Genomic DNA, 14750 nt, shown 5'->3' with positions numbered 1-14750 from the left:
TTAGTCATACCTCCCTCATCGCCAGGGACTGTCCTCTGTCATGTATGGAAAACACACAAACAACACAGGAATGTTGGTTAGTGTGTGGGTGTGTGGGGGGGGCATGTTTTCCTACTGTTGTGGGGACCAAAATGCCAGTAGTGATGAAAACAAGGTTATTGTTGTTGTTGTTGTTGTGGGGACAGTGGTTGGTCCTCACAAGGGAAATGATCTATTTTAGGGCCAGAGGCAGAGCTGTATACATTTACTGCAGGATGAGCAGAAACAGACTGCAGTGAAACAATGGAGCCTGTCCTGATATAGAGTGTCTGGTCAGTGACATGGTTATCGTCCCTCCACTCTGCAGTAAACACAACATAAATGTTCCCGTTCCCACTTCATGCAAATCAGGAGAGAGAACCCTATAGATATTATTTGATTATTTCAATATATTACTGCACTGGCAGTAGGGATGGGTACCGAATTCGATACTTTTGAGGTACCGAACCGAAACACGTCGGTACTACCGAGTATCGAATCAAGTGAGAAACCGAAAAAAAATAAGAAAAAATAAAAATAAATATTTTTTATTCATTTTCTTTTTAAATTTTTTTTATTTTTTTTTTACTTTTTTCTTTTCATGTCAACGTTCACACGCACAATATATGCTTACCTAGGATTTGACTTGATTCAACAACAAAGCAGTCGGAGCAATGACAAGCCGAAAACTGTCGAAATTGTAGTTATTTGAAGTTTGGATTTTTTTTTTACGATTGAGGTAGGTAAATTAAATTTCTTGAGACTAAAGTACAGAAAAAAGGTACCGTTGGGTACCGGTATCGATTCAAATGTGAAAGGTACCCATCCCTAACTGGCAGATTATTTGACTTGTTTCAACTAGCGCTGTTTGCTTAAAATCATTTTTAATTTCAAACCTTTTTTTGCAGTGTGGAGGTCTCTCTCCTGATTGGATAAAGTGGGAACATATGTCCTGTTTACTGCAGAGCGGAGGGACCCGGAGACCCATGTTACTGACCAAACACTCTATATCATTGATATCAGAATGCCGAGCTATTGTTTTAACAAATACCACTTACAGCACCTTCAAGGTACTCATAGTACCTACTGATGTCAGGCCAGAACAGGTATTGGAGAATTAAGTATAAGTATAAGTATAAGTCTTTATTTGTCATCAGATTAACACACACACACATGCGATGGGCGACCCACAGGAACACACACACACACACACATGCACTGAGTCAGAGTCGCTGACGAAATATTCTCTGCACCTCCCATCCCGTCGTCCTTCCCCCCATGGGCAGCCGGGAGCAGACAAGGGCTGCAGCGAGCGCCGCGCCCCGGGGACCAATCCAAGTGCTCCTTGTCCGTCTTCGTCAGGGACGCGACAGCGTTAGCGATCTGTTGTGCATGTTTTTCCATTGGGTTTCTCTTATCGGGAGGGGAAACCCTTGCGAGCACGGGGAGAACATGCAAACTCCACACAGAAAGGCCCGGGAGATACCCCACCTGGGTACCTGGCAACACGGCGACCTGGTCCCCAAGCGGGAATCGAACCCACAACCTTCTAGCTGTGAGGCGACAGTGTTAACCACTACACCACCGCCCCACCTGATTACACCAATACTGACATCCGATACTACTGCGTCGGTCCGTGTTCTTAGCAGATATTTCACAGCCAGACAGTGATCATCAGCAGCTGAGCTGTGTAGGTGTGCAGACAGTAGGGATGTAAAGGTACATGTATCCGTACCGAACCGTGTCAGTACTGGACCTGAAGGTTCAGTACGGCTGTGTATCGAACGAATACAACGGTACGTTAACCACTAACGACCGCACGTCCACGTTTTTTTTTTCACATGCAGAATTTTATTCAAAACTCCAAGTTCAAAATATAATTTGCGCAAAGGGCCGTCAGCGGCTGCAACACCCAACCGCGGGAGAGTCTGTCGTCCAACATAATTCTCTCTTTTTCTTTTATTAATTTCATTATAGAATATTCGTTGACAGCCCTACAAGTACAAGGTGTGTGCAGAGACAGTGGTGAGCTGTGAAGGTGTGCAGACAGTGAAGCCACGCCCCCCTCGACCTCCTCCTGACCCCCGGGAGGCCTTTGATGTTAAAGCGCGAGAAGTCGCCAAACGTTCCCGTTTTGAGAAGCCACTAGTCTGAACTCACTGACACTGAACTCATCGTAAAACTAACTACGTCGAATTTTATTTCAACCAAAAATGCTTAAACAATAAACAATAATGTGCAAAAATGGAAAGCTTTCCAATGTTCATGAGGCAGAATTGTTACAATAGCCGATAATCCATTTTCCCTATGATAAATCCCTATACGGGTGGACCTCGCAGGCGGTCCAAAGTGATGTCAGACTACACCTCTCTATAGTGAGTATCGTCTGTGATAATGTAACGTGGGTTTTGTAATACAAAATGTTGCTGTCTAAATCAATGCTAAAAAGCAAATAGGAAGTCGGATTTCACACTAAATTTGCTGATTTTCTCATAGCTAAATATATATATTATGATATATATATATCAATATTGAAAAAAGGGCTTCTTTAAATATCATGATATACATGATATCTGTCTGTCTGTCTGTCTGTCTGTCTGTCTGTCTGTCTGTCTGTCTGTCTGTCTGTCTGTCTGTCTGTCTGTCTGTCTGTCTGTCTGTCTGTCTGTCTGTCTGTCTGTCTGTCTGTCTGTCTGTCTGTCTGTCTGTCTGTCTGTCTGTCTGTCTGTCTGTCTCTCTGTCTGTCTCTCTGTCTGTCTGTCTCTCTGTCTGTCTGTCTGAATCCAGCTGTGGTGCCTCCGGCTTGGTCGGCCGTCCATACGGACACAATTGGCAGTGTCAGCGGGTGGGAAAGCCGGTGGGGTGGGTCCTGATCGTTGTAAACAGCGACTCCTACAGTTCGGTCGGGGCGCCTGCACAGCGAGGGAAGGATCTGGGGGAGGTAGTGTGACCCTTCCACACGTTACACTCTCCCAGTGAGAGTCCGCGCTGCCAGGTGAAAAGAAGCGGTGGGCTGGGTACACATGTGTCAGAGGAAGCATGTGATAGTCTCCGCCCTCCCAGATCGATGGTAGGGGGTAGAGTGCGCAACGACCAGGAAGGGGATTGGGAATTGGCATAACGACTAACATTGGGATGGGAGAAAAACGGAAAAAGGAGGGGGGAAAAGATAATAAAAAAAAAAAAAGATACAATGGTTAATCAGTGTGTGTGTGTGTGTGTGTGTGTGTGTGTGTGTGTGTGTGTGTGTGTGTGTGTGTGTGCGTGCGCGCATGCATGCACGTGCACGTGCACGTGTTCAGAGCAGGTCTATCCAGTAGAGATATTAAACATTGATATTGAAACCTGGCGGGTTTCGATTTCAATCACCATGTCGGCTTCTTCCCACGACCGCGAAAAACTAGATAGTCGAGATGAAACTAGGTATCGTGTCGCACACCGTGTCGCTCTCATGTTTGTCTTGTGTTGTAAACACAGTGCACCCTTCCTTCACAACGGTGCGCCCCCCCCCCCCCCCCCCCCATGTTAAGAGAGGGAGGAGCCACGGTGTGTTTCTATCTTGAAACGTCTTTGGTGTGACTCGTAGGAGACGACAGAAAGGCAGTATTTCTGGCCGAGAAGAAAGATCTAACGAATTCACAGAATCAATCAATCAAAATGATGGAGCAGCCGTACTATCCAGGCATGCCTAACGTGTGTGAGCGCGCGCGCGCGCGTGCGTGTGTGTGTGTGTGTGTGTGTGTGTGTGCGCGTGTGTGTGTGTGTGTGTGTGTGTGTGTGTGTGTGTGTGTGTGTGTGTGTGTGTGTGTGTGTGTGTGTGTGTGTGTGTGTGTGTGTGTGTGTGAGTGAGAGAGTGTGTGTGTGTGAGGGGCGGGTGGATAATGGCCGTGCTGCCTGCACCACAGATGCATTCCACACGTCACTCGCCAGTTGGCTTTTCCCACATAACCCTGGATGTCCCTGGGAGTCAACTCTTTGAGAGCCGGTTTTCAGGGTTCAAAGTTCACACACGGAGAACTCACTTGCATCATCTGAGTTACTACAAGGCAGCGCCACATGTTGGAGCACGCAGCAGCGGCAAAGCTCACCGCGAGAGCCTGTTCACCGGTCGGCAGGTTCTCGCCCGTCTGCCGGGTCGTCAGTCACTGAGTCAGCCAGCGAGATGGATAGATAGATAGAAACAATGGCAACCCTGACGTGCCAAACCGGTCACCGGGGTTTTGGCTCTGTATCGACGGTTTGTGTGACACAGAAACTATAGCCTCTACTTAAACCCTTTCACGACCACACTACAGAAGGTTAACCATTTCACTACAAACGGTTAACCCTTTCACTACCACACTACAGAAGGTTAACCATTTCACTACCACACTACAAAGGGTTAACCTTCTGTAGTGTGGTTGTGAAACAAAGGGTTAACCGTTTGTAGTGTGGTAGTGAAATGGTTAACCTTCTGTGGTGTGGTGGTGAAAGGGTTGTACCTCTTTGTCGTGTGTGTGTGTGTGTGGCAGTGAAAGGGTCAACCTTCTATATTGTCGCAGTGAAAAGGGTTTAACCCTTTGGTAGTGTGGTAGTGAAAGGGTTAACCGTCTGCAGTGTGGTAGTGAACGTGTTAAACCTGCCGTGGTGTGGTAGTGAAAGGGTTAACACCGGCTGTGGTGGCAGGTGTGGTAGTGAACGGGTTAACCGTCTGCAGTGTGGTAGTGAAAGGGTTAAACCCAGGCAGCACCCCAGAGACGCACAGACATGTTGTTGTGATGTGACCTGGGAGAAGCCGTGGAGCCGGCGGTGCAGGGGGGCGGGGGGGCGGGGGGGGTGGTGGTGGGGGAACGAGACGCAGGCGACTGAGGATAATCGATTTGCGTTCCAGTTCCGACAGGCTGTGGCAGGAAGCGGGCGGAAGCCTCGGAGATTCTCACCGACTGGAGGGGAGGAGGGGGGCGGACGGTTGGTTACGCTAAAGCCAAGCGGGAGAGCTGAGGTATCTCTTCTTCCGCATCTTTTAATAAACAGCTCTGTGTGAACATCTCTTAACGCTTTCACTACCAAAACGGTTAACCCTTTCACTGCGACAATACACAGAGGCGATTGTCGGTTGTGTGATAGTAAAGGGTTAACCTTCTGTCGTGTGCCAGTGAAAGGGTTACACTTCAAGGTCGCAGCTATCTTGTGATATTTTGGGTTCGCCTGGTCGACTTTGATAGAAACGCTTGTAACACCTCAACCCTGTATTTGTAGTACAATGATGTGATGTACATATTTCTGTTCAGAACACCCTGCTCTATCAGGATATATATGATTCAGTGTTGTCACATGAATGTAGAAGTATTTATATCACTATATATAAAAAATAAACTGTTCTGGCACTGGTTCTGGCACTGGTTCTGCACCTGGTTCTGCACCTGGTTCTGCACCTGGTTCTGTGTCTGGTTCTGTGTCTGGTTCTGCACCTGGTTCTGCGCCTGGTTCTGCACCTGGTTCTGTGCCTGGTTCTGCACCTGGTTCTGCACCTGGTTCTGTGCCTGGTTCTGTGCTTGGTTCTGCGCCTGGTTCTGCACCTGGTTCTGCGCCTGGTTCTGCGCCTGGTTCTGCACCTGGTTCTGTGTCTGGTTCTGCACCTGGTTCTGCACCTGGTTCTGCACCTGGTTCTGCGTCTGGTTCTGCACCTGGTTCTGTGTCTGGTTCTGGCTCCACCTCTAGACCCAGTAGTGACAATTATTGTACTTAATTAATACCATGGTATGAATCCACTTCAAACCATGCTACCAATTGATACTTGTTAGTATCCATGATGTATTTCCACAAGGGCTGTGCAGTAGTAGGTCTTCTCCAATGTGCCATATAGAGTAGTGTAGAGTAGAGAAAACCTCATTGTCCCTGAGGGGAGGTTTGCCTTGGGCATGATGCTACAGTCCATTGCTTCACATAATCGTGTTTCCCCCGCCCCCCCCCCCCCCCCCCCCTCCCAACACCCTCCACAAAGACACCCCATTTTCATGATGAAAAGCATAGATCGGCGGTTGACCCAGATTCAGACGCCAAAAACCACTAACTCACTGACCTTTTCCTCAAAAGGCCACTCCGAGTGGTTGTCACGACGCCCGACGCGCTATAGAACTCTCCTCGGAACGCGTGTCGCGGACATCTGTGCGTGTCGTTCAGTCACTGTCCTTTATTGTGAGTCGCTATTGAATACAATGCGACGACCAATGCAACGCTGACTGTAGTTCATCTTCTATAGAAAAGCCTTGAATGCCTGTTTGTGTGTAGAGTACATTCGCGTGCCTTCCCTTTAGTACCATGACCGGAGAAAATAACATGCACGCACACACACACACACACACAGACACAGACACAGACACAGACACACACACGTGACACAGACACAGACACAGACACACACACACACACACACACACACACACACACACACACACACACACACACACACACACACACACACACACACACACACACACACACACACAGAGACAGACACACACACACACACACGCAGATAAACACTTGTTTTCAAGCCTCTCATCTGGTTTTAGGAGCGTACAACGCGCTACTTTTAGTTAGGAGTTAAAAGACTCCTCAGAAATGTAATCAGTTCTAAAAACACATTGCAGGAACGTGGCTCAAACTCGACATAATGGGGTGAGTGACGCATTGACACTTACAGTACCATGAGGGTGGGACTTAAGAGGTGACATATTAATATTCCCTGCTTAAAGGAACACGCCAATATTATGGGAAATTAAGTTACCGTCTCCTCCAGAGTAGGGCTGGGCGATATGACGATATTATATAAATATCGGGTACAGTTCATTAACAATACACTTTTTCAACGTATCGTGGATATCGTGATGTTTTGCCCAATAGGATTGTGTCGCGTCAATCTGGTCCACACGTTACTCGTTCATATCTCAGCCTGTGTTGAGATATGCCCATTCCGCGGTCTGTTAATAAAGTTTTCAATCAGACAGATGTATGGAAAGGCTTTTATTATAACATTCGTTGAGGTAAAATCATTATGGCTCATTTAGTCATCCTGTGGTGCACTGGTCTCCTACTAGTCGGTTGCGGGGAGCTAATGTAAGTAGCTTTGTTGATGTCAGCACACCGGACATTCAGGAAGTCAAAAACTAATGGCGCTTGCCGATTGGTGCTAAGAACAGCAGGGCGGGTGCAAGCGGTGTGACGTAATTGGCAGACTCGACTGTCAATCAAAATTATTCTGTTGTCCGTCAGAATGAATGAATGAAAACTTTATTAACATATTGCAGAATGGGTACAATACAGTACAGGAGGATGAAGACCAGAAAAAGACTTTCGGCTTTTTTACATAAGGGTCCTCCATTTTCAATTCATCAAAACATTTAGAGACATACAAATATACAGTAGTTTCATAAAAATGCTAAAATTCTATTGATTGATTGATTGATTGATTGATTTAAAACTTTATTAACATATTGCAGAATGGGTACAGTACAGCTCAATACATACAATTGTTAAGGGGATGCAGACCAGAGAAAGACTTTTGTCTTGTTTACATCAGGGTCCCCCATTTTCAATTCATCATATTTCATATCTAAATCATATAATATCTCATTGCTAAATATATGCAATATATTATAATCTAATAATCCAATAATCTAAATCTAATATATAATATAAAAATGCTAAATGCATGGGTATTTTATTTTGTCTTTAATGTTAGCTTGCAAACTCAAATACTGTCTTGGTAAGCCTCATAATGAATCGTTTGGGGTAAAAAAGAAAAACATCGTGATGTGTATCGTGTATCGCCGAAAGGTCAGAAAATATCGTGATATCATATTTAGGCCATATCGCCCAGCCCTACTCCAGAGTCAGACAAGCAGATGGATACCAGTTTCCTCTCTGTGCGTTCAGTAGAAAGCTATCCGGCTGCAAGCTAGCCTAGCTTAGCACAAACGAATGGAAGCGGATACGAACCACTAGCCTAGCTTAAAACACTGGGAGACGTTCGTTCATTTGCGCTAAGCTTCACAGCCGAATAGCCTTCTGCTGAACGCACAGAGAGGAGACTGGTGTCCATCGTCCTTTCTGAGTCTGGAGAAGACCGTAAGTGTATTTCCCATAATGTTGCCGTGTTCCTTTAAACATATTCTGTCAAAGAGATCGACAGAGCCCCCCAAATACAAGGCCTTCGCTACACTAGGGCTGAGCGATATGGCCTCTAAATGATATCGCAATATTTTTTGGCCATATCGCGATACACGATATATATCGCGATATTTTGACATTTCCTCTAAAGCACTTAAAAATGCTTGATTTAACCCTTTGATGCATACAGTCACGCCAATATGATGATTATAATAAGTCCCTGCAACATATGTTTGCATTATTAAACCATGAAGATGCTTTAAAAAAAAAAATTATGAAAATGTACTAAGAGTACTGACACACTAATATAAAAAAATATTTACATCTAAGACCATTTATATAAAAACTCTTGGGTGCCTTTTTTTTGCACAGTACTGTGTTTTCTATCCACTTTAGCCAAACACACACATATATATATGTATATATATATGTATATATATATATATATATATATATATATATATATATATATATATATATATATATATATATATATATATATATATATATATATATATATATATATATATATATATATATATATATATATATATATATATATATATATATATATATATATATAGAGGTGGGCATAGATTAATTGTTTTAATCTAGATTAATCTATCTGCAATCCTGGATTTAATCTAGATTAATCTAGATTAAAATGACTAAAAAAAAAAAAAAAAAAAACTGCCGAAGGCATTCAAAATATGTGTGTTCTACCCAAATAATGACCAGAAGTAAGTCCTTACTTTTTCTTTCCTCCTTATGTTTCTCAGGCCAGGTGGCCCATTACACCATGAGCCCATCTCCCGTTTCCAAAATGCATTACAGACTGTTTGAAAAAGCTGTTTTGCTATGATAATTGGTAATGAAATATCAAAATAATGTTCAATAAGATGTACTTGTGTTTAATAAGTTGTTTTATTCAGAAGTTAACACAAATAAATAATATTACCAGTACAGTACAGTATCTAGCACACTCTCAGGAGCAAAACAGAAAGAATAATTTCAAACTTGAACTATGTGACATGGCTTGAATCAACTGCTCCAGTGGAGTTGCTCAGTATGGCCAATGGTGTCAACTGTGGTTGTACTGGGCAGCTCCCAGGTGTGAATGGAACTGTATGAATGTGAAGCAGGGCGTTCCTGAAAAAGAGCATCTGTGCTCAGCGAACCTACCCTGGGTAAATAAAGGTAAAAAAAAAAAAAAAAAAAAAAAACGTTTTTTTTTTTTTTTTTTTGATTAACACTTTGGCTGCCTAAGGTTAAATTCATGATATACCATAGATTGCCAGCGCTATTTGTCTATGGAGAAAGTCCCCTTCTTTGCAGGGCTATAACTTTTTAAATTCTATTGCTACATTGCCATTATTAGGGCCCATTCAAAGTCCTATATGTATTGTTCATTGTGTAGCAACGTTAAACTTTTTCATTCACATATTCATAGTAAAGTATGGTCTAATGTATAAGTATGTTTTCATCTCTTTCTGCAGCTTTCTCCAGAACGTGATATATAGCCCCAAATGCATTATATTGATGATGAAATACAGTTTGATGGCAATCAGCGCGATATAAAAAATTCCAACTAGACGTACTTCTAGAAGTTACTACACGTCATCTGATGTTGACCGGATGGGCGAGGGGGGCGTTTATAATTCCGTGGGCAGCGTTATACCAATCATCTAATGTGGGTCAAATGTTGATAATAGCAGTTAGTATCGAAGACGGTAACGTTACACGCTGAAACTCACCCCAGTCTCCGCGCGCCGTTGGGCGATCATCGTAGAGTAGAAATCTTATCATTATGGGATATATTTTTACCCGGTCCATCTCCAGCTTGTATAATGGTATATACGTCCAAATCATGTTGTTTATCGAGTTATTGCCAATCGATCACCGTGTAGCGTGACGAGCCAGAGTCCCATGACCTATAGCGAGCGCCCGGAAGTACTACGGACGTCTAGGACAACCTCTATGCAACATCCTGTTTGGCGATTGCGCCGATCGGCCACCAGATGGCGCTCCTGAACCGCCAGAGAGCTCAGTGGGTCCTGCTGGTGGATCTCAGGCCAGCGGAGGGGACATATGAATCCGATCGCAGATTTTTGAAATATTGATATAAGGACGACGTAACACGTCCTCCGGCAACTTTAGCATGGCCAGCAAAGACGGTTCCCGGCAGTCAAAGTGTTAATGCGTTAATTATATTATCGCGCGATACTAGTATAGCGTTAACGCAGCACGTTAACGCCGTTAATGGCCCAGCTCTAATATATATATATATATATATATATATATATATATACACACATAATAATCACACACAAAGGTATAATGGCTTATAGCAGACTTAATGATTTTAGAATATTTCAGATAATGAAATTAAATGTTTATATCATCAACTATCCAGTTAGTATTTATACTGTCTGTAACGTTTGGCTACTTTAAATCATTGAATGTAGAGAGAGAGTGAGAGAGGGGGCGAGAATGAACAATCAACTATCCAGTTAGTATTTATACTGTCTGTAACGTTTGGCTACTTTAAATCATTGAATGTAGAGAGAGAGCGAGAGAGGGGGCGAAAATGAACAAGAGAGCCAGCCCCCCCCCCCCCTCGGGTTTTGTTCTAGGTTCGCGTGTTGATCGTCTAAGCTGCCGTAGGTGATGACATCACACTCTAATGTAAACAGGAAGAGATGGAGATGGAGACACACGGAGATGGAAATTGGATGATATACAGAAACGAATAACCAATAAATATGAAGTTATGTTTAAACTTCTGTTGTCAAGCGTTGTCAATATAACCCACCCCCTTTCCTCACGAATGGAACTAGTCTTGTGGAGTCCGCTTTGACCGTTTTCCAGGGTTAGCAGCTATCGCTAGTTAGCTTAGCATAATCCTAATGGATACCTTGGTTAGCAGCTACCGTTAGCTCATTGCTTGTGTCAATTAAATTGCATGTTATTAAAGGTCCGCGCTGGTCTGTCTAATGAAATTACAACCGCAACATTATATCGCACTGTACAGCCCTGACTACACTAACGTTAGCCTATAGCTCCGCCGTCCCTGCTAGTCGGGACCAGTACACTAACGTTAGCCTATAGCTCCGCCGTCCCTGCTAGTCGGGACCAGTACACTAACGTTAGCCTATAGCTCCGCCGTCCCTTCTCGAGGAAAGCACTGTGAGTGTCTCTTGGCTGCGGGCGGCGCCATATAAACTAATACTCGATGTTCGCGATAATATAGTACAGTACTACATCTCGGGTAGAACAATCCGCGATACATCGAGTATACTCGATATATCGCCCACCCCTACGCTACACCGATGTCTACCCTTCTCCCGAGCGGCACGCCCTCTAATAGAAGCGCCACAGGGCAGAGACCGGTAGTGTGAGCAATGAGCATTAATAGGATATGTAGGCTGTCCCGTTGATTTAATCAGTGTAGTAAATCCTATTTCAGAGACAGTAAGCTCCCAGGCGGCGCGTGGAGCAGGGGGAATCTGCCACGTGTGGGATGCAGTAGTAGTAGTAGTAGTAGTCCTGTCCACGTGCTGAGAGGAGGTTATATAAAGCCAGGGGAAAGAGTAGAGAACAGGACAAACCAACTGATTGAACGGCTATAACAACATTTTTAAATGGAATTTTTTTTAGGGGAGGTATGACTTAAAGGGGACATATTTTTGTCGTTTTCAACCAGTTAATATAGGTCTTTGAGGTCCCTTAAAATATATTTAAAGTTTTTTGCTGGAAAAAAAAAACCCACTCAAACAGCCTCTATACCTCTGTTTCAGTCCTGTTCTCATTCTAGCAGGCTCTCTACATCTCTGTTTCAGTCCTGTTCTCATGCTAGCAGCCTCTATACCTCTCTGTTTCAGTCCTGTTCTCATGCTAGCAGCCTCTATACCTCTCTGTTTCAGTCCTGTTCTCATTCTAGCAGCCTCTATACCTCTCTGTTTCAGTCCTGTTATCATGCTAGCAGCCTCTATACCCCTCTGTTTCAGTCCTGTTCTCATTCTAGCAGCCTATATACCTCTCTGTTTCAGTCCTGTTCTCATTCTAGCAGCCTCTATACCTCTCTGTTTCAGTCCTGTTCCCATTCTAGCAGCCTCTATACCTCTCTGTTTCAGTCATGTTCTGCTTCTAGTAGCCTATACCTCTCTGTTTCAGTCCTGTTCTCATTATATCATCTACCTCTGTTTCAGTCCTGTTCTCATTCTAGCAGCCTTTATATCTCTGTTTCAGTCCTGTTCTCATTCTAGCAGCCTCTATACCCCTCTGTTTCAGTCCTGTTCTCATTCTATCATCCTCTATACCTCTCTGTTTCAGTCATGTTCTGCTTCTAGTAGCCTCTATACCTCTCTGTTTCAGTCCTGTTCTCATTCTAGCAGCCGCTATACCTCTCTGTCTCAGTCCTGTTCTCATTATATCCTCTATACCTCTCTGTTTCAGTCCTGTTCTCATTCTAGCAGCTGCTTGTAACCTCTCTGTCTCAGTCCTGTTCTCATTCTATCCTCTATACCCCTATGTTTCAGTCCTGTTCCCTTTCTAGCAGCCGCCGAAGTGACAAAGCGAAGTGAACACGCTCCAGCCTGTTTCAGCTGTCAGAGCTTCATCAGCTTCAGGTTCAGTCATTAGGGCCGTCGATCATCATACTGAATAAGGTCATGGTGACGGAACCGCCCACTGTTTTAACTAATGACTAACTGTGTGACTTTTTAATGGAGAGTGTCAAGCTGACAGGCGTACCAGTGGGTCTACATGCACAGTCACACACACACACACACACACACACACACACACACACACACACACACACACACACACACACACACACACACACACACACACACACACACACACACACACACACACACACACACACACACACACACACACACACACACACACACACACACACACACACACACACACACACACACACACACACACACACACACACACACACACACACACACACACACACACACACACACACACACACACACACACACACACACACACACACACACACACACACACACACACACACACACACACACACACACACACACACACACACACACACACACACACACACACACACACACACACACACACACACACACACACACACACACACACACACACACACACACACACACACACACACACACACACACACACACACACACACACACACACACACACACACACACACACACACACACACACACACACACACACACACACACACACACACACACACACACACACACACACACACACACACACACACACACACACACACACACACACACACACACACACACACACACACACACACACACACACACACACACACACACACACACACACACACACACACACACACACACACACACACACACACACACACACACACACACACACACACACACACACACACACACACACACACACACACACACACACACACACACACACACACACACACACACACACACACACACAGAAAGACTCAGAAGAAGCTTCTATCCCCAGGCCATCAGGCTGCTCAACGAACAATAAACACTACACAACAACCATCAAATGCGCACAGCACACACATCCACACGCACACACTCACTTTAAACAAACAAACACACTGCAGCACCCACTCTCCACACTTTAGAACACTTAAACACACTTTATAGTTATTGATAAAGGATTTGCACTACAACTCGTACACCTTACTGTAAATTGTACCTAAATTGTACCTCATCCCATTTCTGCTTTGCACTATATAGTATTGTATTAGTACACTGCATAGAATATTGTATATTATATGGTAACTCAGTTACGTCTATTCTGCATCGAACATTGTACATATGTCTATACTGAACACTGTGACCTATTTTTTACTTCTAATTTACATGCTATACTGTGTTATTTCATACTTATCTTGTCTAGCACAGTCTCCGGAACGTAACAGTAAGAAGCATTTTGTATAAAAGTATTCTGTACTTCTGTATGACAACTATTAAAGAAACTTGAAACTTGAAACACACACACACAATGAAAAGTAGCCATTTCTGTTGTTGCTAGTGTAATGCAAACATTTACCCCTATCTCATTGTTTCACGTGATCTGGTTAAGAGTGTAGTCTCGCACACATACACACACACACACATACTACACCCACACACACACGCACGTGCACACGGGCACAAACAAAGTCCTGTCTATTGAGATATGCAGGGTGCGTTATTGGCTGAGTGATGGGCTGTGGTTGATGGAGACAGGAAGTGCTCGACAGTAGTTATGACTACAAGTTGTATGATTCACGCTGATTCCAGCTAAATAAAGACATCCCATGGAGCAGGTACAGAAATACAAGTATGCACACACACACACACAGTGCACACACACACAGTGCACACACAGTGCACACACGCACGCACGCAACACACACACACACACACACACACACACACACACACACACACACACACACACACACACACACACACCAGCATGTGTCATCATCATTGTCATCGACAACAGTGTGGTATTAGAGATGTCTTGGTCTGTAATAA

The 14750-nt window shown here is 44.1% G+C and overlaps 1 pseudogene across 1 annotated transcript in view; it reads left to right on the top strand.

Moving 5' to 3' along the window:
* LOC311247754 overlaps positions 1-13256 on the top strand; it is a 186661-nt pseudogene extending 173405 nt beyond the window's left edge. The window contains exon 5 of the transcript in view: positions 12942-13256. The product of the transcript in view is annotated as an uncharacterized misc_RNA (transcript). The remainder of the gene's footprint in view (positions 1-12941) is intronic.
* The last annotated feature ends 1494 nt before the right edge of the window (positions 13257-14750 follow it).

The sequence above is a fragment of the Notolepis coatsorum genome (assembly GCF_963971535.1).
Source record: "Notolepis coatsorum genome assembly, contig: SCAFFOLD_306, whole genome shotgun sequence".
NCBI classification, from domain to species: Eukaryota; Metazoa; Chordata; class Actinopteri; order Aulopiformes; family Paralepididae; genus Notolepis; species Notolepis coatsorum.
This window is presented reverse-complemented; position numbering and strand designations above follow the sequence as displayed.